General features: G+C 43.5%; 1 protein-coding gene across 3 annotated transcripts in view; it reads right to left on the bottom strand.

Moving 5' to 3' along the window:
* The window catches only part of EDC3 (enhancer of mRNA decapping 3), a 66,783-nt gene extending 56,361 nt beyond the window's left edge, over positions 1–10,422 (bottom strand). The window contains exon 1 of one of the 3 annotated variants that reach the window (XM_001927872.4): positions 10,256–10,422. The gene's annotated coding sequence lies outside the window, so the exon portion shown is untranslated. The remainder of the gene's footprint in view (positions 1–10,255) is intronic. The other 2 variants (XM_013978071.2, XM_021099053.1) reach the window with 2 other exon arrangements.

The raw sequence follows: 26,928 nt of genomic DNA, 5'->3' as shown, positions 1-26,928 counted from the left end.
AAACCAACACAGTAAATCAACAACATGTCAATGTAAAAAAAAAAAAAAGAAATTCTGTTACTTCTTGTCATGGCTCATCAGTTAATGAATGTAACTAGTTAGTATCCATGAGGACACGGGTCCAATCTGTGGCCTCTCTCAGTGGGTTAAGGATCTGCAGACATGGCTCAGACCCTGCATTGTTGTGGCTGTGGCAGAGGCTGTCAGCTGTAGCTCCGATTCGACCCCTAGTCTGGGAATTTCCATGTGCCATGGGTGTGGCCCCAAAAAGACCAAAAAAAGAAAAAAAGAAATTCTGATGTATGTTACAATGCAGGTGAACTTTGAAGACATTATGCCAAGTGAAATAAGAAACCAAAGGACAATAAAACCAAGAGCTGGTTCTTTGAAAGGGTAAACAAAATTGACAAACCTCTGGCCAGACTTAACCAAAAGGAGAGGAAAGAATTCAAATAAACAAAATAAGAAATGAAAAAGAAGAAATCTCAACGGATACTGCAGAAATACAAAAAAAAACTATGAACTATGAACAATTATATGCCAATAAGTTTGACAACCTAAAAGAAATGGACAGCCTTCTAGAGACACAGAGCTCACCACAACTGAATCAAGAAGAAACAGATCAGGAGTTCCCGTCGTGGGGCAGTGGTTAACGAATCCGACTAGGAACCATGAGGTTGAGGGTTCAATCCCTGGCCTTGCTCAGTGGGTTAACGATCCGGCGTTGCCATGAGCTGTGGTGTAGGCTGCAGATGCGGCTCGGATCCCACGTTGCTGTGGCTCTGGCATAGGCCGGTGGCTACAGCTCCGATTCAACCCCTAGCCTGGGAACCTCCATATGCCGCGGGAGCGGCCCAAGAAATAGCAACAATAACAACAACAACAACAACAAAAAAGACAAAAAAAAAAAAGAAGAAGAAGAAACCGATCAACTGAACAAACCAATCACTAGAAATGAAATTGACTGTGTAATAAAAACACTCCCTACAAACAAAAGTCCAGGACCAGGTGGCTTCACAGGCAAATTGTACCAAACATGAAAGAAGAACTTATACCTATCCTTCTTAAACTTTTCCAAAAGACTGAAGAAGGAATAATCCCAAAGACATTCTATAAAGCCACCATCACCCTATTATCAAAACCAGACAAAGATACTACCAAAAAACAAAATTAGGAGTTCCCGTTGCGGCTCAACAGAAATGAATCCGAACCATGAGCTTGCAGGTTCAATCCCTGGCTTCGCTCAGTGGGTCAAGGATCCAGCACTGCCGTGAGCTATGGTGTAGACTGCAGATGCAGCATGGGTCTAGCGTTGCTGTAGCTGTGATGTAGGCCGGAAGCTACAGCTCTGATTCTACCCCTAGCTTGGGAACCTCCATATGCTGTGGGTGTGGCTCTTTAAAAAAAAAAAAAATTATAGGCCAATAACTTTGATGAATACAGACACAAAAATTCTCAACAAAATTTTAGCCAACCAAATCCAACAACATATAAAAAGATCATACACCATGACCAAGTGGGATTCATCCCAAGTTCATAAGGATGGTTCAACATACACAAATCAGTCAATGTCATACACCACATTAACAAAAGTCAAAAACCATACGATCATCTTAATAGATGCAGAAAAAGTATCTGACAAGATCCAACATCCATTCATAAAAGAAACTCTTGGAGTTCCCGTCGTGGCTCAGTGGTTAACGAATCCGACTAGGAACCGTGAGGCTGCGTGTTCGGTCCCTGGCCTTGCTCAGTGGTTTAAGGATCTGGCGTTGCCATGAGCTGTGGTGTAGGTTGCAGACGTGGCTGGGATCCCGAGTTGCTGTGGCTCTGGTGTAGGCTGGCAGCAACAGCTCCGATTAGACCCCTAGCCTGGGAACCTCCATATGCCGTGGGAGCGGCCCTAGAAAAAGCTAAAAGACAAAAAAAAAAAAAAAAAAAAAAAAAAAAGTAAAGAAACTCTTACTAAAGTGGGTATAGAGGGAACATATCTTAACATAATAAGAGCCAGTTATGATAAACCCACAGCTAATGTACTCAAGAGAAATGCTAAAAGTCTTCCCGATAAAATTTGGAACAAGACAAGGAAGCCCACTCTCACCACTTTTATTCAACATTGTTGGGGCTACAACTTTGAATACAATCAAACACAAGAAATAAAAGGTAACCAAATTGGAAGGGAAGAGGTAAAACTGTCATTCTATGCAGATAACATACTATATATAGAATACCCTAAGGACTCCACATAAAAACTACTCAAACTGATCAACGAATTCAGCAAAGTAGCAGGATACAAGACCAACATTCAGAAATCAGTTGCATTTCCGTATACTAACAATAAAATATTATAAAAGGAATATAAAAATGCAATATCTTTTAAAATCGCACTCCAAAAATTAAATACCTAGGGATAAACCTGACCAAGGAGGTACAAGACTTATACGCTGAGTACTATAAAACACTAATCAAGGAAGTTAAACAGAATTCAAAGAAATGGAAAGATATTCCATGCTCCTAGATTCAAAGAATTAATATCATTAAAATGGCCATACAACCCAAAGCAATTTACAGATTCAATGCAATCCATATCAAATTACCCATATTTTTCACAGAACTAGAACAAACAATCCAAAAATTTATATGGAACCATAAAAGATCCAGAATTTCCAAAGCAATCTTGAGGAGAAAAAAGCAAGCAGGAGGCATAACTCTCATAGACTTCAGACAATATTAAAAAGCTACAGTTATCAGCAGTTCCTGCAGTGGCTCAGTGGTTAACAAACCTGACTAGCATCCGTGAGGATGCGGGTTTGATCCCTGGTCTCTCTCATATGAAGAGAAGTCAGAAGGAGAAAGACAAATACCCTGTGATATCACTTATATGTGGAATCTAAACTCTGACACAAATGAACCCATCTACAAAACAGAAACAGACTCACATCCATCTTTAAAGTTATACATTAAAGTTTATATCATGGAATTTTAAGATTTTTTAAAATCTTTTTTGTCCTTTTAGGGCTGCACCCACGGCATATGGAAGTTCCCAGGCTAGGAATTGGAGCTATTGCTGCCAGCCTACACCTCAGTCACAGCAACACCAGATCTGAGCCTCGTCTGCGACCTACACCACAGCTCACAGCAATGCTGGATCCTTAACCCATTGAGTGAGGACAGGTATCGAACCCCCAACCTCATGGTTCCTAGTCGGATTCATTTCCGCTGTGCCAAGATGGGAACTTTAAATTTTAAGAATCTTCAAGAAAAGTCCTTTATTAACTGAAAACAGTAAATCTAAAACAAATTGAGTGCCAACACCTGGGTTTCTAATCAGATGAACCATTCAGGGAGGGGGCTTCGTCAATTACTAACACCTCATGTCAAAAAAAAAAAAAAAGAGCTACCACTGGAACAGAAGATCTAGCAGCTACAAGCAGACCCATCTTTGATGCCTTTTATCTTCCACTTTTCTATCAGGGTACAACATAGATAGTACATCTACAGAGTTTAAGTTTATAACCCAATGAGTTCTTACATATTATTTTACCCAAATAACCACCACCCAAATCAAAACACAGTATTTTAAACACCCCAGAAGGTTCCATGTGTTCCCACAAAGGTAGCCATTATTCTAATATCACGACAAGATTCATTAGCCTGTTTCTGAACTTCCTATAAATGGAATCATAAAGGTTCTCTTGTGAGTGTTTGGCTTCTCTCCCTAATATTACATCTGTAAGATTCATTCCTGTTGCATGCAGCAATAGTTCATTCTTTCTCAAGGCTATGCAGTATTCTGTTATATAACTATGCCTCAATGTATTTATCCATTCTTACTGCCCACCCCCCGTTTTTTAAGTTAGAGCCATACCCATGACATATGGAAGTTCCCAGGCCAGGAGTAGAATATCAGAGCTGCAGGTGCCAGCCTACACCACAGCCATAGCAATGCCAGATCCTTAACCCACTGAGCAAAGCCAGAGGTCAAACCCAAATCCTCATGTATACTAGTCATTACTGCTGAGCCACAATGGGAACGCCTATCCATTCTACTGCTGACAGATAGTTGCATTATTTCCAGTTTGGGGGTTTTGTGAATAAAGAATTAAATAGTTTTGCATACGTCTTTGTGGTGGACAAATGTACCCATTTATGTTGGGCATATTACATAGGAGTAGATATGGGACAATTCTGCTCAAATGCCATCAGGATTTCCAGACTACTGAATTCCCCACTAGGTATGAAACTTTACTGAATCATTTCTCTTGTAAGAAGCATTTTTTTTTTTTTAATCTTTTAGAGCTGCGCCCATGGCATATGGAAGTTCCTAGGCTAGGGGTCAAATGGAGCTGTAGCTGCCAGCCTACACCACAGCCACGCCATAGTCAAGCTACATCTGTAACCTACACCATAGCTCATGGCAATGCTGGATCCTTAACCCACTGAGCAAGGCAAGGGATCAAACCCAAGTCCACATGGATACCAGTCAGGTTCTTTACCACTGAGCCACAATGGGAATTCCCTTGTAAGAAAGCCTTTAGATAACGAAGTTATGCAACTGAGGCAGTTGCCGAAATGATTCAAAAACAACTTGGCAATCACAGACCTACAAACTTCCATCTCATCTACCACATCAGACAGAACTCACAGCATTCAGATCCAAGGAGCAATCCCTTGGTCTGCTAAGGACAATTAAATCAACAGCTATGGATGAGTGAGTTGTCAGTTATGGATTTCTGAAAAAGTAGGTATTTTCCCACACATCTATGCAGAAAGGTGTTTGTAGAATCAAAAGGTTGGGAATGGCAAAGGTCTTAAAAGGAAACATCTAGTCCTTAGCTTCCACAAAAGGCAGCATAGTGAAAAGGGCAGGGACTTTTTGAAGGCAGACATCACAGGCCAGCATTATGAGCAAATTATCCTAATCTGAGCGTCAATTGTATAAACTACAAATGGGAATTATAGTTGACCCTTGAACAACATGGGCTTGAATGACACAGGTCCACTTACGTGCCAATTTTCTTCACTAAATACTAAAGCAGTATAAAACGGGCAGTTGGTTGCATCTGAGATGCAAAACTGCAGATACAGAACCATGTATACGGAGGGCTGACTATAGGTTACATGCAGATTTTTGCAGAGTTGGTGGCCCTAACCCCGAATTGTTCCAATCAACTGTATACTAACTATACTATCACCTCATAGAACCATGGTGAAGATTAAAAGAGATAATCTATATAGTTTCTACCATAGGGCAAATTTTATTTTGAAAGTCTCCTTTTTGCAGAAGGAATACTTGGCCAGATAGGAGATTTGAGTTATGGCTCTACTATGAGGGCCACCTTCCTCATCACCTGAACAAAACCACAAAAATGCCTAAATTACTTCTGCAACATCTTGGAAACGAAGTCTCAATCTTCAAATTGCAGTACATATATCCTTTGGGATACACAAAGATACACAAGCGAGAGAATCAATTTCCAAGCTATTCTTTCATAAACTTGATCTGCCTGGACAACTGGATTATTAATAAAAGATTTTCAACCATAAAATTTGCTACTTTTTTTTCCGTTTACGGCCACACCTGCGGCATGTGAAAGTTCCCCGGCTAGGGGTCGAACCAGAGCTGCAGCCGGGGCCTGTGCCACAGTCATGGCAACATAAGATTTGAGTCACATCTGCGACCTACACTGCAGCTTACAGCAACACCAGATCCTTAACCCACTGAATAGAGACACTGTCAGCTCCTTGACTTGCTGAGCCACAATGAGAACCACAAAATTTGTTATCATTTTTTTTAGGGCCCCCAAGTGCGACATATATAAGTTCCCAGGCTAGGGGTCGAACTGGAGCTGCAGCTGCCAACCTATGCCACAGCAACACCAGATCCAAGATGTGTCTGCAACCTACACCACAGCTCATGGCAATGCTGGCTTCTTTAAGCCACTGAGTGAGGCCGGAGCTTGAACCTGCATCCTCATTTATACTGAGCCACAATGGGAACTCCCTCAAAATCTGTTACTTTCAAACAAGGGTCAGAAAACTATGGCCCATGTAACAAATCTGGCCCACCACCAGTAAAGCTGTATTGGAACAGCCACATGCAGCTGCTTGCTTGTTGTCTGTGGCTATTCTGCTCTACAGTGAAATGAGTAGTTTTGACAGAGACGATATGGCCAGGCCATTTACAGAAAAAGTTTGCTGACTTTTTTTTCTTTTTCTTTTTTCAGGCCACCCCTGTGGCATATGGAAGTCCCCAGGTTAGGGGTCGAACTGGAGCTGCAGCTGCCAGCCTACACCACAGCCACGCCAGAACCAAGCCCCATCTGCAACCTACACCAAAGCTTTTGGCAACACCAGTTTTCTAGCCCACTAAGCTAGGCCAGGGATCAAACCCACATCCTCATGGATATTAGTCATGTACCTTACTTGCTGAGCCACAATGGGAACTCCCCTGCTGACATCTGTTTTAGGATAAAATTCTGTGGGAATGGAGTTTCCACTGTGGTACAGCGGTAATGAAACTGACTAGCATCCATGAGGACGTGGGTTTATTTCCTGACCTCGCTCAGTGAGTTAAGGATCCAGCATTGCTGGGAGCTGTGGCACAAGTAGCAGACACCGCTTGGATCTGGCATTGCTGTGGCAGAGGCCGGCAGCTGCAGCTCCAATTCAACCTTTACCCTGGGAACTTCCATATCCCACAGGTGTGGGATATGGCCCTTCCATATCCCTAGGTGTGGCCACAAGTTCCCGTTGTGGCACAGTGGAAACGAATCTGACTAGGATCCATAAGGATGCAGGTTCAATCCCCGGCCTTGCTCAATGGGTTAAGGATCCAGCATTGCTGTGAGCTGTGGTGTAGATTGCAGATGAGGCTTGGATCTGGCCTTACTCTGGCTGTGGTGTAGGCCAGGGTCTACAACTCCAATTTGCCCCCTAGCCTGGGATCCTCCATATGCCATGGGTGTGACCCTAAAAAAGCAAAAAATTAAATTAAATTAAAAAAGGAAAAAATATGAAGTGGACAAATTCCCAGGACAGAAGGATACAATTATCATAACTGCCCATCAAAACTGCCTCAAGAAGTGATAGAGAAGAGACTTGTGGCTGCCTGATGGGAGGGGGAGGGAGTGGGAGGGATCGGGAGCTTGGGCTTATCAGACACAATTTAGAATAGATTTACAAGGAGATCCTGCTGAATAGCATTGAGAACTTTGTCTAGATACTCATGTTGCAACAGAAGAAAGGGTGGGGGAAAAATATAATTGTAATGTATACATGTAAGGATAACCTGACCCCCTTGCTGTACAGTGGGAAAATAAAAATAAAATAAAATAAAATAAAAAATAAATAAATAAATATCAGCAGGTAGGAAAAAAAAAGTGATAGAAAATCAGATAGACCTATTCCAAGTAAAGAAAGTGAATTAGTAATTTAAAATCTTCCCCCAGAGGACTTTACCACTGATAATCTCTATCAAACAGAGAAAGAAAGAAATAACAATTCTACACAAACTCTTTCAGAAAACAGAAGAGGAACATTTCCCAACTCATTGTATGAGGGTACTTTTACTCTGATACTAAGGTGAGCCAGAGACAACATAAGGAAATATTAGACCAATATCCCTCATGAATGTGGGTAAAAAATTCTTATCAAAAGATGAGCAAACTGAATTTGGCAACATATACATACAAAGTATTCTACATCATGACTCAATGGGATTCATTCTAGGAACACAGATTGGCTTAACATCTGAAAATCAAGTATTATATATAATACACCATTCATACATATCCCTACCTTAAGAGTTTTTTATTTTATTTTTATTTTTATTTTTTTTTGTCTTTTTGCCATTTCTTGGGCTGCTTCCACGGCATATGGAGGTTCCCAGGCTAGGGGTCTAATCGGAGCTGTAGCTGCCGGCCTACGCCAGAGCCACAGCAACACGGGATCCAAGCCCCATTTGCAACCTACACCACAGCTCAGAGCAACTCCGTATCCTTAACCCACTGAGCAAGGGCAGGGACCGAACCCGCAACCTCATGGTTCCTAGTTGGATTCGTTAACCACTGCGCCACGACGGGAACTCCATGAGTTTTTTAATATAAAAAAGGTTATTTGCATTTTTTTTTGTCCTTTTTTGCCTTTTCTAGGGCCGCTCCCACGGCATATGGAGGTTCCCAGGCTAGGGGTCTAATCAGACCCGTAGCCTCTGGCCTACGCCAGAGCCATAGCAACGTGGGATCCGAGCCGCGTCTGTGACCCACACCACAGCTCATGGTAACGCCGGATCCTTAACCCACTGAGCAAGGCCAGGGATCAAACCCGCAACCTCATGGCTCCTAGTCAGATTCGTTAACCACTGCGCCATGACGGGAACTCCTATTTGCATATTTTTAAAACACCAAATGTCTATTATAGGTGGGAAATTCTATTTTTAAAAAGCCAATATTTACTACCTGTGAGAAATTACAACATAAATTATTTAAAATTAAATATTTATCTACTTAAATTTATGATGACCCTCCCATTTCATTAAACTACACTGGGCAAATCTTGAGATTAACCAGCTAATACTTTCTCTCTTCACGTCAAAAAGGCAACAAATTTGATAAGCACACCCTCCAGATAAGGCTTCAAATACACACTGTGTATAAAGAGAGTGAAAGAGCCTCAATGCCAATCACCAAAATCCCAGCTGTAAGTTGTGTAAATCAAATCCCTCCAGACACAGATGCTTAGAGACATGACTTCATCTATTTATCACAATCTGGCAAATACCCCATCTCACCCACCAGGTCATTGTAAAAGACTTAAATGCCTTGCCAAAATTCTGACACACTATCACTATGGATACTGTGCTCCTTTGGGACACCAAATATGGATGTTCTGTCCTGTTGTTCTGGCTGAAGAATTCTAGCAACCCTGATCCTGTGGTTAAGAACAGAAAAATGATACACTTTTTCACCTTGCATTAGAGAATCTCAGGAATCACAAAGATCTTAAACATTTTCTAGCCCAATGTGTTTCAAACTACAGGTCTTTAGCAGGCAGATTCATTAGCTGTCAGAGTCAATTTAGTGGCTACAATCAACTTTTTTTTATTTTAATGAAATAGAAAATGTCAGAGGGCATCATATGTAGAAAGAGTAAACTTTTGTTTGTGTGTACACACTCTATGCATGAGGGGATCACAGAGAGTCACTATGTAAAATACATTAACTGTGGATCACAGGTGAAAAAAGTTTGAGAGACACTATGCTAGTCCCATAGCCCTACAGCCTCAGGAAAGCTCCACTCAAAAATTCTCAGCAGTCAAAAAGTTATGTTCTTTGTATTTGTAACCATATCCACTTCACACAGAGAAAACAAAAAAGTATCAATTTTGTGCTCAATATACTTAATCTTCCATTCATAATAAAGACTAGAATCCACCTGAGGTTTCCAGCTGAAATAGTAACCTGTCAGAGACATTTGTTTTGATGAGATTAAGACCTGTATTTGACAGACCACAGACAACTGAATTTAGTCTGTGGCTAGGAAAGAGAACAAAAACCACTCAAGGCCTCGAGTTCTTCATCTGTAACCACAAGAGAGGACTGTTAGGGCTCCTAGCTCTGGAACTAGATTTATTGACAACCACCTGGCCAAGCAAGTGAGGACCACGCCTCCCACACGCCAAATGAACCATTCAACAAGTCAATTGCTGACCAAATCAACCAATATCACACAAAGAGCACAAATTCAAACTTATAGCAACAGCAATAAAAAAAAAAAAAAAAAAAAAAAAACAAGGGAAAGTCCCTAGGATTCAGCAGAAGCTGTGCCCTGAGCCAACTATCATTACTTTCTCAGCCACCCTTCTCTCTCAGACCCCAGTTCACTTCTGTCTTCCAGCTATGTGGCACTCGCGCTCTTCCCTGCCACCCGACCCCACTGTGCAAAAGAAAACTGAGGCACGGAGCACTAAGTGGACGGGCTGCAGCAGCCATCAACAAGACTAAACTAAGAGCATAGGCCACTAATGGCTCACACCTCCCACAATTCCTCGACTATTCTGAATCCCGCTCCCCTCCGACTCTCACCTCAAACCACATCCCCAAAGCAAGCCTTAGTAATGGGCCCCCAGCTCGTGCTCGCCTCTATAAAGGTCCAAGGCCTAGAACCACGAAACCTAAAAGCAAACCCTCCTGGCAACCCCGGAAGCCTCCTCCCACGAGCGCCCAAGAGCCACCCGCCTCCCCTTCGCTCCCACCTCCACGCCGCCGGGCCTACGCCTCCTCCGCACACCACACGGAGCCGGCTCCGAAGCACTCGAAGACCTGAGACGGATAGGCTCCTCCACCCACCTACACAGCCCGGGCCGCGGCCGCCTCCGCCGCCGGAAGCGCCCAGCGTCTCACCATCGTCCTTAGGTCACTTCCGGCGCGACGCCTCGGATACCGAAGAGCTGGCTGTTGAGGGGCGGGGCTCCCGGGAAATTTGAGAGTTTGAGAGAACCTGGCCTCCGGCAGCTCTGAGGCTTTCCGGAATCGTTCCTGCGAGCCCATTTTGCGTGCCCCACTTCTGTCAAGTGGATTCTGTTTTCGAGTAGAGGGTCTCCCGCACTCGGGGCATATGAAAGTTCCCAGGCCAGGGATCAATACCAGCCACAGCTGTGACCTAGCCACAGCTGCTGCAATGGATCCTTAACCCGCTGCGCCCCTATGGGAAGTCCATCTTGCTTAGCGTGTTGTGTATGTGTTTTACTGCCACACCTTCTGCCTATGGAAGTTCCTAGGCTAGGGGTCCAATCGGAGCTGTAGCTGCTGGCCTAAGCCACAGCCACAGCAACACCAGATCCGAGTGGGTGTCTGTCTGCGACCTACATCACAGCCCAGGGCAACGTAAGATCCTTAACCCTCCTTAACCCACTGAGCGAGGCCAGGAATCAAACCCGCTTACTCATGGGTACTGGTCGGGTTCCTTATCGCCGAGCCACAAGGGGAACTCCTATCTTTCTTATCCTTTTTTTTTTTTTTTTTTTTTTTTGTCTTTTGTTGTTGTTGTTGTTGCTCTTTCTTGGGCCGCTCCCGCGGCATATGGAGGTTCCCAGGCTAGGGGTTGAATCGGAGCTGTAGCTGCCGGCCTACGCCAGAGCCACAGCAATGCGGGATCCGAGCCGCGTCTGCCACCTACACCACAGCTCACGGCAACGCCGAATCGTTAACCCACTGAGCAAGGGCAGGGACCGAACCCGCAACCTCATGGTTCCTAGTCGGATTCGTTAACCACTGCGCCACGACGGGAACTCCCTTTTTGCTATTTCTTGGGCCGCTCCCGCGGCATATGGAGGTTCCCAGGCTAGGGGTCGAATCAGAACTGTAGCCACCAGCCTATGCCAGAGACAGCAACGCGGGATCCGAGCCGTGTCTGCAACCCACACCACAGCTCAGGGCAACGCCGGATCCTTAACCCACTGAGCGAGGGCAGGGACCGAACCCACAACCGCATGGTTCCTAGTCGGATTCGTTAACCACTGAGCCACGACGGGAATTCCTATCTTTCTTAGTCTTAATTAAAAACTCCTCCAGTTCCTCTTACGCTAATAGCTGGGCAGAAGACTTAGGGGCGGGGCTTGCGCCTAGTGACAGGGACCTCATCTTTGATCATTTTCAGCTGTGGGGTGCAATAAGTAGATCCCAGTGGTGAGTTAAAGGAAACGAAAAATTCCCTTTGTTGTTTATCTTCAGAGTTTATCAGCTCCAGCTCATTTTGGGCTTAATGTCAGCCAGTAAGAGTAGTTAATTCTCCTGTGCTTCCCTACCCCCATCCCCACCCCCATTGTTCATTGGGAGGAAAAGTGCCGCTCTCTTTTCCGTGGTATTTTAGTCTTGATTTTGAAAAGAGCGGACGTTTAGGGCCAAGACAGTGTAAATGAGGAATTTTAGAGTTTGCAAGATCATCTTGAAGTCTGACACCTGGTTTGGGAACCACTGCTTGGAAGGGCAGCGTAGTTGTCCAAATTCACAAGAGAATCAATCTTTCGTCTTGTGGTTGTTCTCTGCTGCAAGCACTGCTGTAGCCTCCAAGGTCATTTGGATGCTTGTCTGCTCATGTATCCCCATCACTTTGCACAGTGCCTACCAAATAGTAGGTGCTAAAATAAGTGTTTGTTGAATGAATGAACAGATTGCTCTGAGGCAATATAGGACTTTCCTCAGAGCTCAGAGTAGGAAGCTCTAGTCAGATCTGAAGTCCTAGTTGGCCAGCCATTACACTTGGGAAAAGAGATCAATATCCGCCTTAATTCCATTAAATGAATTGCTCTGCTTAGAGAATTATGCTATATTGTTTTTGAACTTTCATCTCATGGAAGGATCAATCACCCAGACTTTTAAATCTTTTCATGATTTTAAGCATTAAGTTTCTCCTTTGGCCTACAAAAAGTGGCAAATACATTCAGAATTGGAAAAGAGAATCATTGTTTTCTCTAATCTGTGTCCATTCCATTCTTTCTCTAAGGGCTGGTCATTTGAGAATCTCAAAGATTCTCCCTGAGAAAGGGATTGTTTCCCTTCCTGACCTGAGTGTATAAGAGTTACTTTTATTTAAGTTCTTTCAGAAACCACAAACTAGTTGTATCCTACTTGTTAAAAATACATATTCTCAGAGTTCCCATTGTGGCACCACAGAAATGAATCTGACTAGGAATCACGAGGTTGTGGGTTCGATCCCTGGCCTTGCTCAGTGAGTTAAGGATCTGGTGTTGCTGTGAGCTGTGGTGTAGGTCACAGACTCGGATCGGATTCTTTGTTGCTGTGGCTGTGGTGTAGGCCAGCAGCTGTAGCTCTGATTGGACTCCTAGCCTGGAAATCGCCATATGCCTGGGGTGCGGCCCTAAAAATCAAAAAACAAAAACACATTCTAGGGAGTTCCCTGGTAGCCTGGTGGTTAAGGATTTGGTGTTGTCACTGCTGTGGCTCAGGTTCAATCCCTGACCCAGGAACTTCCGTATATCAAGGGTACAGCCAAAAAATATTTACACCTCCTAGGCCTCACTCTCAAGAGTCTGACTCAGGAAATCTGGGGTGGAATCTAGGAATCTGTATTTTGACAGGGAGATCTGATGCTGTGGCTGGAAGACTGTACTTTTGGTGCCACATCAAGTTCTTTGCTTAACAGAGAAAAGATGGCATCCTCCTAGCATCACTGCTCCTTCTCCAAACCTCCCACCACCACTCCATGTCCAAATCACATACAGAAATTGACAAGGTTTACTCCTCCAAAGCCTAATTCTTTCTTTTGCCTTTTCCTCTGGGCTATGATATCTCCACACAAATGCATATTCAGTTTTGCACAAAAGGCTTGTTCTCTCAGCAGAATCTAGAATTTGAGGTGTTCATTAATTGCACAACAAATTCAGATTAAAGATTGGCATTTTACAGAGTTAGAGAAGGTGGAGAGTCATCCTGTGACATTGTTCCAAACCCCTTGTCCTTGCTACAGTCATGGGCTATACTCCTTATGTGTTAAATTCAAACACTGGTTTGGACAAGAAATACCATATGCCTGAAACATCTTATCATACAAGATATTAAGAAACTGCAAAGACTACTAGATTTTTGTTAAAAGAACTCAGATGGCAACTTGAAGAGGTTCCCACTGGCCAAAAGTAGAACAATTTGGGCATCAGTGAAAACAGTAGAAATTCATCAAATATATTAGGATCCATGTGTCACTAACGATAATTTTTAAACACTTAAACGGCAACATTTAACCATATACCTGGTGCTCCCATTCTTATTTATTTACCCAAGTGAAATTAAAATCTATCCACATAAAAACCAGCCCAGGGATGTATATGGCAGCTTTATTTATAATCGCCAAAAATTGGAAACAATCTAAATGCCCTTCAGCTGAAGAATGGATGAACAAGCCTTGGTAGATCCATACAAGCAATAAAAATGAACAAATCAGTACATGCAAAAAAAAAATAGATTAATCTCAAATGCATTACGCTAAGTGAAAGCCAGACCTAAAAGTCTATATGCTATAATCCTATTTGTATGACACTCTGGAAAAGGCAAAACTATAGGTGCAGAAACCAGGATTTACCTGAGCATGTGGAATGGGAAGTTTGCAAAGGGGAAGCACAAGGGAATGAGGGGATGTGAAAACTGAATCTTGATTGTATGCATTTAAGAAATGTGTAGAATGGGGAGTTCCCGTCGTGGCGCAGTGGTTAACGAATCCGACTAGGAACCATGAGGTTGCGGGTTCGGTCCCTGCCCTTGCTCAGTGGGTTAACGATTCGGCGTTGCCGTGAGCTGTGGTGTAGGTGGCAGACGCGGCTCGGATCCCGCATTGCTGTGGCTCTGGCGTAGGCCGGTGGCTACAGCTCCGATTCAACCCCTAGCCTGGGAACCTCCATATGCCGCGGGAGCGGCCCAAGAAATAGCAACAACAACAACAACAACAACAACAAAAAAGACAAAAAAAAAAAAAAAAAAAAAGAAATGTGTAGAATGGGAGTTCTCGTAGTGACTCAGTGGTTAGCGAACTTGACTAGCATCGATGAGGACTCGGGTTCAATCCCTGGCCTTGCTCAGTGAGTTAAGGATCCCAGGTTGCCGTGAGCTGTGGTGTAGGCCGGCAGCTGTAGCTCCAATTGGCCCCCTAGCCTGGGAACCTCCATATGCCACAGGCATGGCCTTAAAAGATAAAACGACAAAAAAAAAAAAAAAAAAAAATCATAGAATTTACACCAAGAAGAGTGAATTTTATCATATGTAAGTTTAAAATAATTTTTAAACTAGATTACAACATTTGATCCCACAAAGAATCATTTTCTTAGCTGTTTATCAATTAATTGTACTTGTAGTATAGGAAGAATAAAGTAATCTAAAACCCAAAAACAATAGGTAACTGTTGGAGGATGCTAGAAACTAACACATTATTTTGAAAACAAATAAGTGAAGTGAAAGAATCAGCATATAGCCAGCCTTTTGGGGGGCGGGGGTGCACCATTGGCATATGAAAGTTCCCAGGCTAGGAGTCAAATCGGAGCTACGCCTGCTGGCCTACACCACAGCCACAGCAATGTCAGATCTGAGACCTACACCACAGCTCATTGAGACACCAGAACCTTAACCCACTGAGCAAGGTCAGGGTTTGAACCCACATCCTCATGGATACTAGTCAGGTTTGTAACCGGCTGAGCCACAGAAGGAACTCCTAGCCTGCCTTTCTTATGCCATCTGTACTATTGAGTACACAAAAGAGAGGCGGGGAAGTTTCTCTTTGAAAAAGTATTCCAGGGAGTTCCTAGAAAAGAAAATCTAAGAGTTCCCATTGTGGCTCAGTGGTAATGAACCTGACTAGTATCTATGAGGACTCAGGTTTGATCCCTGGCCTTGCTCAGTGGGTCAAGGATCTGGCATTGGCATGAGCTGTGGTGCAGGTCGCAGATGTGGCTTGGATCCCGTGTTACAGTGGCTGTGGTGCAGGCCGGCAGCTGCAGCTCTGATTCAAAACACTAGCCCTGGAATTTCTATATGCCCCAGGTGTGGCCATAAAAAGGAAAGAAAAAAAAGGGGAAAAGAAAAAGTATTCCAGCTAGTAAATGAAGAAGAAATGATAGCATATCACTTTGCTACCTCTAATGAACTAAATGATCTAGGCATTGAACATTAACAGCTGTTAACATCATGAAAGAAAGACAATCAGGCATTAAATACTGCTGGATAGAAGAATGTAATACTATTTATGGAGTAAACTTGCCCCCCTAAATCAAATCTGAAGCCGAACAAACCTCTAGATCTAACTATCAATTTACAAGAAATACATTGGACGAAGAAACATTAAATGACTGCATAGAGATGCAGTAAGCAACATCCAAACTATGAGAAATTCTAGAGGACAAACACCTTTTTTTTTTCCAGCACATTTCAAGAGGGAACAAAAAGAGAAGGGTGTACCTATATAGTTTACATAAGCCTTAAAAGATAACCAATCAATATGCAGATTTTGTTTGGAACCTACTTTTTAAAATATACTGTTAAGTGATGTTTTTGTGACTTATTAAATAACAGGAAGTTCACACACCTTGGACATTTACTGATTTTAAGTTTTTATTAATTTTTAAGCATGGTCTTCTTTCTTTCTTTTTTTTTTTTTTTTTTTTTTTTTTTTTTTTTTTTTTGCCATTTCTTGGGCCACTCCTGCGGCATATGGAGGTTCCCAGGCTAGGGGTCTAATTGGAGCCGTAGCCGCCAGCCTACACCAGAGCCACAGCAACACAGGATCCGAGCCGAGTCTGCCACCTACACCACAGCTCACGGCAACGCCAGATCGTTAACCCACTGAGCAAGGCCAGGGATCGAACCTGCAACCTCATGGTTCCTAGTCAGATTCATTAACCACTAAGCCACGACAGGAGCTCCAGCATGGTCTTGTTTCTTGAAAGTCATTTGGGAAATACATACTGAAATATTTCCTGATGAAATCATATGATGTCTGTTTAAAAAATAATATGAAGTTCTCATATTATTTTTACTGTTTGAATTTTTACAAAGATTATGTGTAATTAAAAAATTTTTAACTTTTAAAAATTATTTCAGGGAGCTGCTGTCATGGCTTAGCAGTAACGAACCTGGCTGGTAATCCATGAGGATGCAGGTTCGATCCCTGGCCTTGCTCAGTGGGTTAAGGATCCAGTGTTGCCATGAGCTGTGATGTGGTTTGCAGACTTGGACTGGACTGGGCGTTACTGCGGCTGTGGTGTAGGACGGAAGCTATGGCTCTGATTCAACCCCTAGCCTGTGAACTTCCATATGCCTCGAGTGCAGCCCTATGAAAACAAAACAAAACAAAAAATTATTTCAGGATTTACCATTGTGGCTCAGCGGGTTAAGGGCCCAACATAGTATCCATGAGGATGCAGGTTTGATCCCTGGCCTCACTCAGTGGATTAAGGATCCAGCCTTGCCACGGGGCTGCAGTGTAAATCGCAGAGGTGGCTTGGATCTGGCATTGCTGTGGCTATGGTGTAGGCCTGCAGCTGTGGTTCCAATTTGAACCCTTGCCCCGGGGATCTTCCATATGCTGCAGGTACAGCCATGTCATACATATTTTTTAAAAAATCTTTTTTCAAAGAGTCGTAACATGGAGCATTTTCGGGGCATTCCATTCACCACCTCCACCCACCTACTCTAGAGAAAGCCAGAGCCGGCTGATCAGAATGGGGCGTTGGTTATCAATGCAGAAAAATGTGTGTTAAAGCTATCAGAAAAGTGTAATTTCATGTGCACTGGCAATCAGTGGGGAAGCCCATTTTTACAACTTGGATTCCAATCAAAGAGCTACTTCCTGCTTTACCCACCAAATGGGGAGTTTGCAGCAGCCCACCGTTCACCTCAGCACCTTGAAGAATCAAAAAAATTCAGGGCTTAGAAACATAGATCAGGACGCTGAGAACCCAGATGCCATTAGCAAGCCCAAGTGCCCCACGAAGTGAGAAAATTCCTAGCTTAATAAATGGAGCAGGATACCAGCTGTTTACAGGGAACATTAAAGGAAAACAAAGCCTCCTAATAGCAATGCAATCTGCAATTGTTTAAAAATTATTTAGAGTGACAGTTGAAGAAGGACATAAGTAGTTCCAGACTGACAATAAGGCATGACAATTCTAGTACACAGCATTTTGGCATCCGGAAAACGTTCCAAAGAGCTTGGAAGAGGAGGAATCCAGGCTGACCACAACAGAGGCACTTTTTATGGTCACACTCATTTAAGGAAATTGGATATATGGATAAGCTCAGGAAAGAGATATGAGATTTAGAATTCATCAATAATCAGGCAGAAAGAAAAGTTCCAGTAATGGGCTATCCAGGGATAACACATAGCATAAGAAGAGTCAAAGGCCAACAACAGAACTCTGAAGAACACCAACTTTAAGGGATACACACAGGAAGAGAATGAGTCAAAGGAAATCGAGAAGCAGCAGCTAAGACTACAGAAGAAAACACAGCAGTGGGGATGCCAAAGAAACCCAGAAAAGAGAGCATTTAAAAGAATAGTACAACAGTGCTAAATACTACAAAGAGTTCAAATCAGAAGAAAACTGGGGGGGAAAAATGTACATTAGATTTAGCACCCAGTTGGTGCCTGGTGATTTTGACAAGGGTTCCATAATGGACTGAAGGGGCCAGAAATCAAATGTCAGTGGGTGAGGAGAGAATGAGAGGTGATCAAGTGGTAGCAGTGAGTGTAGACAACTTGGAGAAGTTTGACTATGAAGGTAAGAAGTGAGATACAGTAGTAACTACAAGGTAGCTGTTTATCACTCACCAAATCCTCTGGAAGCCTCCCTAAACTCCCAAGTCACAGAACTCCACCAGGTGTTGCTGGTTATTCACAGTTACTTGAACTGGGTGGACCCTGGAGTCAAGTTTCCAGGAATCCCTGATAGATAAAACTAGTGAGCAACACCCATTTGCCTCTCCTGACGTATGGAAAAGAGCATATGTTTTAACGAGACTTGCAGACCATAATAAGAGTATCTAACAAGGATATCAACCACCAAATTCTTAGGTCAAGAACAGCACAGCCCTGGGGGTTCCCTGGCAGTCTAGTGGTCTGGTGGTGGTCAGTGCTTTTGATAGGGATGGAGCAGGATAGCCACACAGGTAGTCATAGAAGTCCCAAAAGGGGACCATAGACAGAGAGGGGAACCTAGGGCCCCTTGGGAGACTACTGTAAGTTAATAATCATTCACGAAAGCCATCAGAGCCATCAGAGCAAAGCAGGCTTAACTATAAAACCATAAGTAAAAGCATATGATATGCCTCATATCATTAAGTGAAAGATAAAATGAGGCCTGCATTCAAGTTCAGCAAGATGATGACCCTTAGGGAATTCCTGCTGTGGCTCAGCAGTAGTGAACATGACTAGTATCTGTGAGGACATAGGTTCCATCCCTGGCCTTTAGCTCAGTGGGTTAATGATCCCCAGTTGCCATGAGCTGCAGTGTAGGTCGCAGATGAGGCTCAGATTCTACATTGCTGTGGCTGTGGTGTAGGTAAGCAGCTGCAGCTCCAATTCGACCCCTAGCCTGGGAACTTCCATATGCTGCACGTGTGGCCCTAAAAAAAAAAAAAAAAGATAATGACTCTTAGGATCAAGGAAAGGAATTTAAGGGAACGATGACATTCCAAAGTAGAAGACCCTCATTATACGGAAAGCTGAGATGATTCAACATTTTTAGCATATGTTACCACCCTTCTGCTGATTTGAATAAGCATCATGTTAGTCCTAGTTTGATGTCATATAGTCAGATACTCTCTTACTGGATACAGAGAGGGAGCTAATGATGTAAGCCTGACATCCACTCTAAGAAAGAGGAAGAGGAGTTCCCATGGTGGCCCAGCAGAAACGAATCTGACTAGGAACCATGAGGTTGCGGGTTCCATCCCTGGCCTCGACCTTTGGGTTAAGGATCTGGCATTGCCATGAGCTGTGGTGTAGGTCACAGATGCGGCTTGGATCTGGCATTGCTGTGGCTCTGGCGAAGGCTGGCGGCAACAGCTAGCATTCGACCTCTAGCCTAGGAACCTTCATATGTCGTGGGTTGTGGCCCTAAAAAGACAAAAAAAAAAAAGAGAGAGAGAGAGAAAGAGGCTGGTCTTTTCCCACCTACCCACTTTCCTTGGATTATAAAAATGTAGCCCACTCAATCCTCAGGGCCAAACTTCTTTGCCGGCCCACTTGTATCTCTCACAACCTTCCTATCGTAATAAATCTGTCTTGCCTATCACTTTGTCTCTCACTGAATTCCTTCTGCACTGAGACACAAAGAACCTGAACTTCAGTAAATCCAAAAAACTGTGGGTTCAAGTCCCAATCTGGCTTCTGGCTAGGTTCAAGTCATGATCATTGTCAGTTTCACTTTCATCCCTGAGACCTGGGTTCAATCCCTGGTCTGAGAACTGAGATCCCACATCAAGCCACTGTGTGCATGGCCAAAAAAAAAAAAAAAAGGCACTAATCTTGACTTGAAAGTACATGGCGTTCTAGAATGGTAGAGCTGAAAGGAACCTTAGAAATTATCTACTGTATGGGTGAGGACTTGACGAGTTAATGGTGGATCCAACATTGGGACTCCATTACTTACCCTTTCAGGAAAACATATATCCCAGTTTGCCTAAAACAGTCTCAGTTCACACCTGTTACCCATAACAATTATTATCACTTGCTTTTATTCTCAGTTGTGTTCTGGTTTAGACAATAAATTTTACAGTCACCCTACTTATATAGCATAAAGTTGGGGCTAGGCCAGCAATGCTAATTACTTATAAGATTATTTTTCTTTCATGTGATCTCAAAGGTTTAAGTGTCTTAAACTCTTACATGTCATTTTATAAGTGAGATGAAGTACATGAAAGCAGGTCCCAGACTCTAAAATGCTAAACAAGGTCAGGATTAAAAAATAATAATAACCTGGAATTCCTGCTGTGGCGCAGTGGGATCTGCGGCATCTCTGGAGCACTAAGGTGCAGTTTAGTCCCAGCCAGCACAGTGGGTTAAGGATCCAGAGTTGTAGCTGCAGCTTGGATCTGATCTCTGGCTAGTGAATTTCATATGCTGTGAGGTGGCCAAAACATTTTTTTAAAAATAATAATAATAAGCTTTGATTACACAAGACTTTCTAAAATATGACATCAAAAACACAAGCAACAGAAGAAAAATATATAAATTGTACTTCATCAAAATTTAAAAATTTTGTGCTTCAAGGGACATATCAAGAAAGTAAAAAGACCCACAGAGTGGGAGAAAATATTTGCAAATCATATATCTGATAAGGGTCTAGTGTCCAGAATAAAGAACACTCAGAACTCAACAACAAAAAGATGAATAACTCAGGAGTTCCCATCGTGGCTCAGTGGTTAACAAATCCGACTAGGAACCATGAGGTTGCGGGTTCAATCCCTGGCCTTGCTCAGTGGGTTAGGGATCTGGCATTGTCATGAGCTGTGCTGTAGGTTGCAGCTCGTATCTGTCGCTGCTGTGGCTGTAGCATAGGCCGGTGGCTATAGCTCTGATTCGACCCCTAGCCTGGGAACCTCCATATGCCCTGGGAGTGGCCCAAGAAATGGCAAAAAGACAAAAAAAAAAAAAAAAAAAAGATGAACAACTCAATTTAAAAATGGGCAGGAGTTCCCATTGTGGCTAAGCCGGTTACGAACCCAACTAGTATCCATGAGGATGGGAGTTTAATCCCTGGCCTAGCTCAGTGGGTTAAGGATCTGGCGTCATGGTGAGCTGTGGTGTAAGTCGCAGATTCAGCTTGGATCCTGAGTTGCTTCAGCGTAGGCTGGCAGATACAGTTCCTGAACGACCCCTAGCATGGGAATTTCCATATGCCGCATTTACGGCCCTAAAAATAATTAATTAATTTAATTTAAATGGGCAAAGTACTTGATAGATACCATCAGTTTTACTGGAAGTTAATAGGGAAATGGATTTGTCTCATAGAACCTTGTCTCACCACCAAAATTGTTGCAATTTCCTCATCTCGTTACTTGTTTTTTCTGGCTTTTTAGGGCTGCACCTGTGGCACATGGAGGTTCCCAGCCTATGGGTCTAACGGGAGCTACAGCTGCCGGCCACAGACACAGCCACAGCCATAGCAACTACACCACAGCTCACGGCAATGCCAGATCCTTAACCCGCCGAGCAACATTTAAGAAATCTCTTGGTTCTTAGTGGGGTTTGATTTGTTTCCGCTGCGCCATGACGGGAACTCCTCCTCATCTGGTTAAACAAGAACTCCCCAAACAAACCATTCAGATTTTTCAAGGGATAGCTTTGCATTTTGGCTGAAATCATCTGGGAATTGCCTTTCCTTTCTATCCCAATTTGGTGAAATCAAATGCATAAAACAGGCGTCCGTGCAGTAAGCAGGGATCCTGACTCACTGCAGATGAGGCTGAACTAGGAGGGTCATGGCCAGGCACCTGTGGTCCGCCAGCCACAGCTACAAACCTTCTCCCACCATGCGGTGTTCTCCCTCCTGTTCCACCTCTCCCACCACACCCTGTGATCCTTACCACATCCTCGATTTTTTCTTTCAAGCTTCTTTCCCTATGTCTAAGCTAGAGAGAATTATCTTAATTTTCTACATGGGGCAGGGATAGATATTGAGCAGGAAGAACAAAGGGAATCTAGAACTGGGCCAGATAATAGGAGAGGGTGGGCTTCCTGTTTGAAAAGACCTCCAAAAAGAGACCAGACAGCAACTGCCACTGGTGTGGCTGCAGCCTTGCCTCAGGCATGAGGCCCCTCCCAGCTCCAGCCACTCAGCCTCCCCTTCCCCTCCTTGGATACTCAGAGAGAAACCAGCTCAGCAACAACTGGCCTTTTCAGATGCTACTGCTGAGTTGCCACTTCTTACTCTCGCCCAAGGGCTTTAAATGGTTTCAGGACATTCGACTTTACAACTCTCAGGTTCCCAGGCAAAGCCTAAAGAGTTGCATGCAGACCCAGAAGCTCCTGATTTTCCTCACCTGGACCTGTGAGTTGTCAACTTAAAAAATATGCACAGCTTAAAAGTTAGAGTTAAGTTTTATTTGGGGCAAATGAGGACTATAGCCCAGGAGGCAGCATTTCAGATAGCTCTGAAATACTCCAAAGAGGCGGGCGCGGGGGTGGGAGAATGTCAGCATATATGAGATTTTGATGGAAGGGGAGGTTCATGCAACCACGCACACATTTTACAGAAGTTGCTGCTAGTCTAGTGAAGGCTACTGCTAGTAACAAGGAGCAGACGTCACCGTGAAGGATTTTTAGTGTTTTTGTAGATATGAGGAGATGCAAGAATTGGGCTCATAAAATCTTCTCCTGAAAATATCTAACAATCTGAAGACGTGTCAGTTTTCCCAGAGCACAAAGTGCCTCACTCCTGATCTCCACCCTGAGCTCCTTTCAGGGGGTGTTGAGAGTTGGCAGCTGCAGTAAAGGCAGATGGCCAGTGCTGATCTCCAGTTCACAGAGTCAACTGTTAAAATATTCAGGAGAGGCGATCTCAGCTTGCAGACACAGAGGTGGACCAAACAGAACCCCGAGGTTGGTAGGGAGGGGATTGGATGGGAACCCCTCCTAGCTCATCACGGCAAACGCAGAGCCTTCCAGGTTCAGTGTGTTCCTGAGGACTTAGAGGCTAGCTGTCCTCCCCAAGCACACCTCAAGGGTCAGATTATTGTGCAGAATGTTTAGGAGTTCAGGACACTTGTGCCTGTTCCCCACTTGCCCAAACAGGTAAAGATTGGAAGCTGCATATCTCCCTTGTTCTCCTCCTCCTCCATTACCTTAGAGCCACATCCTGACATATCTGATTTTCCCTCTGCAAGAGAAGGGCTGGAGAAAGTGGGAAGTAAATGAATAATTTTGCATACAGGGTAAAAACTTTTTTTTTTTTTTTTTTTTTTTTTTTTGCTTTTTAGGGCCTCACCCATGGCATATGGAAGTTCCCAGGCTAGGGTTGAATGGGAGCTACAGCTGCTGGCCTACACCGCAGCTACAGCCACACCAGATTCGAGCTGCATCTGCGACCTATGCCACAGTTCATGGCAACGCTGGATCCTTAACCCACCAGGAATCAAACCCGCATCCCCATGGACACTAGTCAGGTTCGTTAACTGCTGAGCCATAATGGGAACTTCCCAGGGTAAAAGCATTTAAACAAACTTTGTGATAAACCCAAGAATGCTTTGGACTACTTCACAATTCTGCTCTTTCTTTGATTCTCTTCCTTCCTTTCTTTCCTTCTTTTTAATAGATTGAGGTTATTCTATGGAGGACTCACCAAGAGATGCTCAGGAAATTCCCAAAGGGGAAAACATATCTTTATTACTTTATTTGTTTGTTTGTTTGTTTTTTCTTCTTAGGGCCACACCCACAACACGTGGAAGTTCCCAGGCTAGGGGTCAAATCAGAACTTCAGCTGCTGGCCTACACCACAGCCACAGCAACACCAGATCCAAGCCTTGTCTGTGACCTACACCACAGCTCATGGCAACGCCAGATCCTTAACCCACTGAGGAAGGCCAGGGATTGAACCTGCATCCTCATGGATCCTGGTCAGATTCATTACTGCTGTTAACGACAGGAACCCCTGGGACATGTTTTGATTGTATGTATTTAATAGTCTAGGTCCTTGGCTTCTAGACCTATCAAAAGCCTAACAGTCATTTTGATCCCAACAATTACCTATATTACAATACACACAGGGAGTTCTCATTGTGGCTCAGCAGTAAGGCACTTGACTAGTATCCATGAGGATTCGGGTTCGATCCCCAGCCTCACTCAGTGGGTTAAGAATCTGGCGTTGCCATCGGAGTTCCTGTCATGGCTCAGTGGTTAACAAATCTGACTAGGAACCATGAGGTTGCAGGTTCCATCCCTGGCCTCCCTCAGTGGGTTAAGGATCTGGCGTTGCCGTGAGCAGTAGTGTAGGTTGCAGACGCGGCTCGGATCCCACGTTGCTGAGGCTCTGGTGTAGGCCGGTGGCTACAAATCCGATTCCACCCCTAGCCTGGGAACCTCCATATGCTGCGGGAGCAGCCCAAGAAATGGTAAAAAGACAAAACAAAAAAAAAAAATCTGGCGTTGCCGTGAGCTGTGGTGTAGGTCGCAGATGCATCTCAGATCTAGCTTTGCTCTGGCTGTGATGTAGGCAAGCAGTTGTAGCTGTGATTTGACTCCTAGCCTGGGAACTTCCATATGCCTCAGGTATGGCCCTCAAAAGACAAATGAATATATATATATACATACACATACACACATGTTGGGGCACTACTAGTAGCATAGCCATTGTCATATCAGATAGTCCAATAACTCATCCTATAACAGAAGATTAATCCTTGTTCACTCATAGACTACATTCAGTGGATGTTCTTTTTTTTTTTTTTTTTTTTTTGTCTTTTTAGGGCCATACCAGCGGCATATGGAGATTCCCAGGCTAGGGGTTGAATTGGAGCTGTCGCTGCTGGTCTGTGCCACAGTCACAGCAATGCAGGATCCCAGCCACGTCTGCAATCTACACCACAGCTCACAGCAATGACAGATACTTAACCTACTGAACAAGACTAGGGATCGAACCCACGTCCTCATGGATACTAGTTGGGTTCGTTAAACACTGAGCCACAATGGGAACTCCAGTGGATGTTCTTAATCTGCAAATTGATCTTAACAAAACTCTGGCAATGAGGAAAATCTGGATAAATGGACAAATGTTCTGAGACCTAATTTTCTTGACCAAAAAAGGGGTTGGAGAAAGAGCAGCCCTTGATAGCTGGAACTGACCTGATGCTCACAGCTGGACCTCAAGATTATTACAGACTGGTCTGTTGCTTATAGGCCACTTTGTTCTCCCCTTCTCTGGTTCTTTTCTCATAGAACACCAGCCTCATACAGGTTATTTGGAGAACATGATAAAATGAAACTCCTCATAGAGTCAGGAGTAGAATAGCCACAGAAAGAAGGGAATAGGAAGTTACTGCTTAATGGGTGTAGAGTTTCAGTGTTGTAACCTAAAAAGAGCTGTGGGTACGGATGGTGGTGATGATCGCATAACATTATGAATGGAATGAACTTGATACCACTGAACTGTACACTTAAAATGCTTAAGATAGTGAATTTTATGTTGTGTGCATATTTTACCAACTTTTTTAAAATGAAAAAAAAAAGGCTGCTTTATAATTTTGCCTAAGCACAGATAAATTAAGGTCACAACGATACCCACCAAATTCCCTGTTGCAGAATTATTCCCAATTTCTGACAGCATCCAATTTAGAACTAACCCTCCCCTAAATCTTTCAGCCAAAACCCAAATCGTGTGAGTTCTTTCTACCATTCTGTATGGTGTGTGTTCTCCTTTACTGTGCTGAATAAGAAACTCAGCTTGTTTAACTGCAGGTGTGTACGGTTGGTGGTGTTTGACCAAAGGACATTAACATATTAATTATTCTTCTAAAAAGAAATAAGCAATACAAGTTATTTCTATTATTTCCTCACTTTTATAAAACAAGCATCCTTGAATGACACCCAGATTAAGAAATAGAACTTTGGGAGTTCTCTTCGTGGCTCAGTGGTTAACGAATCTGATTCGGATCCATGGGGATGTGAGTTCAATCCCTGGCCTCACTCAGTGGGTTTAGGATCCGGCATTGCCGTGAGCTATGGTGTAGGTCGAAGAGGCAGCTCGAATCTGACATTGCTATTGCTGTGGCTATTGTGTGGGCTAGCAGCTGCAGCTCCAGTTTGACCCTTAGCCTGGGAGCTTCCATATACTGTGAGTGCAGCTCTAAAAAAAGGCAAAAAAAAAAAAAAAAAAAAAGAGAGAGAGAGAGAAATAGAACTTTATCAACCATCCTAAAAGCCCTCCGCACATCCCATTTCAATGATAACCTGATAACCTACTCCCTCCATCCAAAAGTAACCACTTTCCAAATGCTAATATTAAAAATTACCAACTATGAGGTTGCGGGTTCGGTCCCTGCCCTTGCTCAGTGGGTTAACGATCCGGCGTTGCCGTGAGCTGTGGTGTAGGTTGCAGACGCGGCTCGGATCCAACGTTGCTGTGGCTCTGGCGTAGGCCAGTGGCTACAGCTCCGATTCGACCCCTAGCCTGGGAACCTCCATATGCTGTGAGAGCGGCCCAAGAAATAGCAAAAAGACAAAAAAAAAAAAATTACCTTATTATTATAAGATTTATCACCAAGTGTATATTCCTAGACACTATAGTATAGTATTGCTTATTTCTTAAATTCGATGTCTTTTAAAGTTTCTTTTAATCTACAAATATCTTCTCCATCTTTTTCTTTTCCTGACAGTTTTTCTGTGAAGACCCCATAGCTTTCGACTTTTTTAGAATTTTCCGAAGTCTGAATT

The sequence above is a fragment of the Sus scrofa genome, chromosome 7, assembly GCF_000003025.6.
Source record: "Sus scrofa isolate TJ Tabasco breed Duroc chromosome 7, Sscrofa11.1, whole genome shotgun sequence".
Lineage (NCBI taxonomy): Eukaryota > Metazoa > Chordata > Mammalia > Artiodactyla > Suidae > Sus > Sus scrofa.
The sequence above is the reverse complement of the archived record's forward strand: the minus strand, read 5'-3'. Positions and strand labels throughout refer to the sequence as shown.